Here is a 7,089-nt window from a genome sequence, read left to right as displayed (position 1 = left end):
AGCTGAAAATCACTTAACAAAGAAAAAAGGATGACACAATTCTATTTTAAAATTTTAAACAATAACCATATAATATAATATAATAGTGTAACACAACAATTCAATGATTATTTAACTGTGTTTGGATAAAGTTAATACAAACAACTAATTATACATAATATGTATTTTTGAAATGACATAAATTGTTTTTGTGAGTCCAAACAAATTGTTAAATTATTTACAACTCGATCCAAAGTTGTAAACAACTTGTATTGAATTTTGAAAATAAAACTATTATCATGTTTTCATTATCAAATGTGCTGTTTAGAAGACAACGAAATTAACATAAAAATAAATATTTTTATATGGCATCGTCCAACCGTGTAGAGTTTGTTGTAAAACGTTGTCCCAGTCGCCAACGTTGTCCTTTTTATCAATTCATACACAAATAATTGTTTAAAACTCAGGGAATTAGGTAAATATTGTAAAAATTGGGAATAATTTGGGAAAAAACTGAAAAGACGATTTTTTTATTAATTAATTATCCGCGCACATTTGCAAGGTTTTCAAGTAGCGAAAAAAGTTTGCTATACAATTTACCATCTTTTGATTTGCATAAACAATATAGAAGTGGATAATACGTGTTATTAATAAAACCGTGAATAATATATAATTGTGTAAATCCAGAAGTGACACATGTAAAAGTCCCATCCCCAAGTATAGATTTTGTGCGTGATAAAATTTCAAATGCTCCTTCTCTACCCAATATATATCTCATTTGTAACTTCACTAAAATAAAGGTAATGTCCATTCTTTAATTCGTTGAGTGTCATTGGTTTTCCTTCTTTTTCATTACCCTAGTTTTCGCATTGCAAAGAGCAGAAAGTTTCATTTCAGATTTTGTTTTATTAATTAACTTTTTTGCTAATTTCTCGGAATTATTCACACTGTATTTCACAAGACCATTTTTCTTTGGCATATTTTTGTAGTCTTCAAAGCCTTCCTTTTTTATTCTCTCTTCCGTTTTGTTGTATTTTTCACTTAACTCGTAAACTTGTTCAGAAATTTCACTACTGACTATTTCTATTTCTTCGGCTATCAATTTTCCTATTTTTTTCTTTGTCATTGTAGTTTTTTGTGCCGATGAATACCAAATACCTTATCAATTGATGTTACTATTCTACGTTCTCCAGTCATTTTAGTTGTACAATGAACTATAAAATAACACCTTATAAATGCACATACTACATCGTTATTTTCATTAAGTCGACACCTTATTTTTTCAACAAAAGATGTATTCCAACATATTCAAAATTCATCTGGAAATACTGTATTTTTTTAATTTTACCACAATTTATATGAAATTTTTACTTGCTTGAAATAATTTCAAATTAAACTAAATATTTACTGAAACGCCAATTTCAAATAATTATAAGGTGAAATACAATATATCAAATAAAAATTTATAATTTTAGATTGTATAGCTTGTGAAAAAACAATTCCTTGTTTTTATCTTATCTGTTTTTCCTGTTTTTTGTAAAAACACTGTAAAAAACGTTGAATAAAAGTGCTCCTTAATAAAGTGAACTTGTTTTGTGAAGCTCCCATTTAAAAAGTGAGTAAAATAGACAAAAATGAAAAGCTAAAAGAATTGGTTTGTTAAAAGATTATTATTTTTTGGAAAAAAAACATAACAGTTTTGTTGTAAGAAATTAGATTGAGTAAGTTGTCGTGTAAATAATATATTACTTTATCAATATAATTTATTAAGTCGTACATTTTTAATTAATTTGGATTTTAATTAATTTGGATTTGAATGTAAGATAATTATACAAAGATAACAAAGTGATTTTGTGAAAATCAATCAATAAAATGTTTTTACTTAATTATCACAATTGGTATAAGATTTTTTTCATATTTCAGTAATTACAATAATGTTAAAAACCAAACTGTTCAAAATCGATTGATTGTTTTCATGTTAAACACAGCAAGTACAAGGATTTTGAGAGTGCATTTGTCGAACCCAGAAAAAAACACAAACTCATGTGTGATTGTGGATTCGTTTGTTTTATTCAAATAAAAGAACAAAAGTACAGCATAAGAGGATAATTAAATGATAAAGTGGTTAATTTAAAGCTGTCCACAAAAAATATTATAATACAAAAGAATAAAAAGTAAAAATATATGATCAATTATCATATAATACTCAAAATGTTAAATTTTTTACAAACATATATCTCTCGTTAAAATTACAATAAATTTAAAAATTGAATTTGATAAAAATATGAAGATGTATTTGTAATAGTATCAACAATAAAAATGTAATCATATTGCGACTTTTTTATTCTATAACTTTTTTAAATAAGAATGGGTGTTTTGTTTTAAAAAGTCAACTAAAATACTGTTTGAAACAAATGTAAAGATGCAATGATGAAATGATATCAAAAGTGCTCGAATCTCCATTAATAAGAAAATTAATACAATGTAAATAACAATGAAAGTATTAATGAATACGATAAATATTTTTGAATTTAATGTTGGAACAACAATTATTCTAAACTTCAATAATATGATAAGATTACCTTTTCACATTTTTTGAATAGAACGCAACAAAATTGAATAATAAATTGTTCAAATTGATTCAATTATAACTTTGATAAATGTTATGCTTGACAATTAATTCTGTTAATTGCACACCAACAAATAATGATTGGTGTAACTTATAAACAGCAATTTTAAAACACTCTACAGAGCAAGTACAACAAACACAATTAAACCATAAAAATGATATTGTTAATTGATTTTTTATAAACTTTTTTGAAACAATAAAAATATCGTCTCAAAAACATTTCAATTTAAAGTAATTTTTCAATAAAGTAATAGACAACACACCATGTTTGTATTTCATATTGTTGTGTGTATTTTAGTATGTTTATAAATCAGTTCGAATAAAAAAATTGTTTAACCAATCGAAACAATATTTATTGGTGTTGCAAAAACCGACTGTGAACCAAACGTTCATTAGAGATTTAAACAATTAAAATACAACTTCTTCAACGACTTACATTTTCGCTAATAACAATAATGTTGAACATTTAAAAAATAAAATAATACTTATTTACAATTAATTGACTACACAAGAAGATAATCAATAAAAATATTTTAATTAACCATAATAAAACGATATAGTTGCCTTGCTTAACTAATACATTTGAAAATTACAAGTTATAAATAATGACAATTACTTTTTTACCCTGATAAAAAAGCTTAAGTTGTTAATATCATTATATCCATTGTTATTGTTATTCTATATAATCATCACAAACATGATAATATAAACACCAGTAATAGTGTTAATTAATAACGGTCTGCTAATCAATTTTGTGTTATTTATTATTTATGATATTATTTCATTTTATTTAGTTAAATAAAACAAATCCCATAATTCAAAAATGGAGTATCAATTCAATTCAAATGAATTAAAACATAAAAATTTGTAAGTGAATTGTTCTTATGGTGGGTTAGGTTAATATCATTTTCTATATAGTTTAATAATAATAAATTGTAAATTAAAAATTATCAATAAAATGTGGTTGTAATAATAATATAAATAAACTAATAATAAACCATAGTACATTAAAATACATAAAAAATAATCTACCATGTAATAATAGCCTGATTAAAAGTCAAACGTTGGATTTCATAGATGATTTTTTTATTATTTTTGAGATTGGGGTTTTATAAAAACCAATCTAATAATATTTCCCGTTGCCTTACGTCATCAAAGTTTGTAATAAATGTATTATTTGCCGTTTTGGTTTTATTTTTGAGACAAAAGTGTATTATTTCTGTTAAGAACCGGGTTTTTTAGTTTTAATATTTTAATGTATTTTGTGTCTTTTTGGTCAAAAAGCGTTTATGCCTGTTGGTTAAAACAATTAATAATCGCAGTGTTATTTTGTTTATTTTGAATAACTTTTCATTTTTTATAGATAAATAATACATTATGTAGACTAAAATGATCGGGAATTAAAAGACTAGTTCTAAATATAAAATGTATTTGATTTATTTTTAAATTTGTATTTTTTGCATAATTCTAAAATATGTTTGGTAAAAGTATTTTTTCAAAAAGAAAAGTGTATTTTGTTGATTAAAAGTGCACTTGATAATCGAAAAAAAAATCTAGAAAAACAAAAATGAGACAAAAATTTTGTGAGTAAAAAAGGAAAAAGCTACAGAGTATGATTGGATTGCCTTGCAACGATTTTTGAACCCAAAAATTTTTTCATTTACACAAACAAGTTGACCAGGAGTACAAATGTTGGTAATATTCAGGGTCTCCAAATTTTTAAATTTCGGACAGTTAAGCTCTATAAATAAGTTCAAATAAAAACAAAATTGTTTGGGTGGTTTTGTTTTTTAAATTAAAAAAAAAATAAATTTGGTGTTTAACTTTTTGATAAAATATATCATATGTGGGTGTTTATTATTCATAAATCGTTTAAAAGAGGATGTCCAAAGCAAAAAAAACCAAATAAACAAAACAATTATTTTACACAATTTAAGCACTTTATAAATCAATTACACTTCGAGTGTAAGAAAAAGATATTTTGAAAGAGATGATTAAGTGAACATATATTAGGTTTGGTTTTACCCACTTTTGTGAGGTTAGATATTAATTCTGTTGTGTTAGTATATTGTTACATCTTTTACTTAATTCACAAACGGTTTTTAGGGTATGCTTTAAAAGATTAAAATGAAGGTTTAAATTGTGTCCGTAACACTTTTTATTTATTATAATAAAATACCATTAAATGAACTATAATAGTTATTCAAGTAAGTTCACCTTAAGTTTCGTTTTATTCAAAGCGATGGCAGTTTTTATGTCAAGAATTTTTATTTCCATATTGTTTTGAAAGATGTTTTTGACAATTGAAAAGAAAGATTCAACATCACTCGAAGTAGGAACAATTCCAATTCCAGCCAAAACAACTTTTTTGATAAGTGGATATTCAATTTCTGAAATAAGCTTCATCTTGAACATATCCAGTAATGTCAAAACTTTCTCAATTTGGAAACACTCAAGTTTCTGTATTTTCAACATTTTGTTATTTTCAATTAAATAATCAGAAATAATTTTACGATTGTTAAAAATCACAATTTTCAGATTAGATATTTCATCTTTAAGATATGAAAATTGTTTTGCCAATTCAATTGTCTTTTTACTCGTTTTAAACATTTGATTTGGAATTGTCAATACACAGAACAGTAAATTGTATGTATTATTTTCTTTCAAAATCAACACGTCTTTAAAATTGGTAATATCATTTATTAACAACTCATAATCACATTTGTTGCCAATAGAACTGAAACGAATAACGAGTGCGTTGATATAATCGTTCATCATTTGAATAACAACATCATTCGCAGCTTTTTCAAAAGAATTTGTTTCGTTTATTTGTTAGTTTTTGATGTTTACTTTAAAATCAATAAAGTATTGAATCATATTAATAATCAAACAAAACTGTTCTTCAAACAAACCAAACTTTTGCTGAAGTGCATCATTGACTATTTTAGCAACAGTAGTAATATAAAACAAACTCAATACAACTGTATTGTTTTGCTTATCAAACAAATTAAAGTATTTAGGTATTTCACTTGATTTCAAATGTTTTATTTCGCTTATTTTTAATATGATACACTTTTGAATTGATGGTTTATTCATAAACTCAAACACCAATGATTTGTTGTAGACTAACACAACCAATAATAACGCATGATAAAACCAACGTGTCCCCGGAGTGGTCGAAATTGTAATTTTTTGAAGGTGTTTTTCTTTAATAATAAAATTATCCCATTCAGTTGTTGTTGTACTAAGTTGAAACCAGTTTAATACCTCCAAAATAATTAAACAATTAGTGTTTTTCCAAATAAAACCTTCGCACACATTCATTCTATGACAATTGCAGTATTGAGTAAAAACATGAGAATCAATACCTTTCATGTTAATTTTAATTTTGTGTAATTCTTCACACAAAAGTTTAATCATTCCACATCTCAAACCTAACATATTACTAGCACCATCACAACATATAAAAATTAATTTCTTTAAATCAACATCTCTTTCTTTTAGACAATTTATTACCCTAGCACTCAAATTTGCACCAGTACTTTTTTCAAACAACCCGAACACAACCAGTTTTCTTTAAGTAACAATAAAGTTGTTATCAACAAATCTAACAACAATTGCTACTAAGTTAACGCCCTTCCGTTTCGAACTGTCTACAATTATTGAAAAATAAACACACGAGACAAATTCTTTTATTATTAAATCATCATCATTTGCTTTGAATTGAACCATTCTGTTTTCAGTTGTCGAAGACGCAATACGCAAATCAATTTCAGATAGAGACACGTTGAAATAAAACAAAATGACAAACTCAACAAAGTTTTTAACTGTTTCTTTTTGTTGTTTCGAGAATGGCAACAAACAAATGATCATAGAATACAACAATGAAGCGATGTATGATTTTTTTTATTGACACTTTTTGTATGAGACAAACTATAGTTTGATTCAAAATACATTTTAATTTTGTTATTGATATTTGTTGCACATCCAGGTTTTAAAAATTCAGGAGAAATATTAGATACAAAATTAATGTCGTTGATATCATTTTGATTTTTTGAATCACTTTCAATGACAATTTTATCACAAATCATATCATCCGTGGATTTGTCACAACTTGAATCTTCACTATATAAATCACACATCTCATTTTCATGTAACGTTGTTTCAAATATTTCTTCTCCACATAAACTCGTGTTAGACTTATTTAATTCAACTTAATCATTCAAATCTACACGACCATTATTTTCATTTTCGAAAGTATCATTTGCACTGAATTCTTGTTGATCATCTATTTTTGTTTCAGCAAGACTGTTCAAAATGCAAATTTCGTTGAATTGAGTCTTTAATTTATTGGTTAGTTCATTTTCTTTTTAATTAACAAATCGAGTGTTGATACTTTGTGATTTCTTGATGTGACTTGGTCTCTGTCTAATTCATGAATGACTATATTTTGTTTAAAATATCATTTCGTTAACTGTCAA

The sequence above is a fragment of the Entamoeba invadens genome, assembly GCF_000330505.1.
Source record: "Entamoeba invadens IP1 unplaced genomic scaffold scaff_1105074725011, whole genome shotgun sequence".
In the NCBI taxonomy this organism is placed as follows: domain Eukaryota; phylum Evosea; order Mastigamoebida; family Endamoebidae; genus Entamoeba; species Entamoeba invadens.
Note: the sequence above shows the minus strand (reverse complement) of the source record.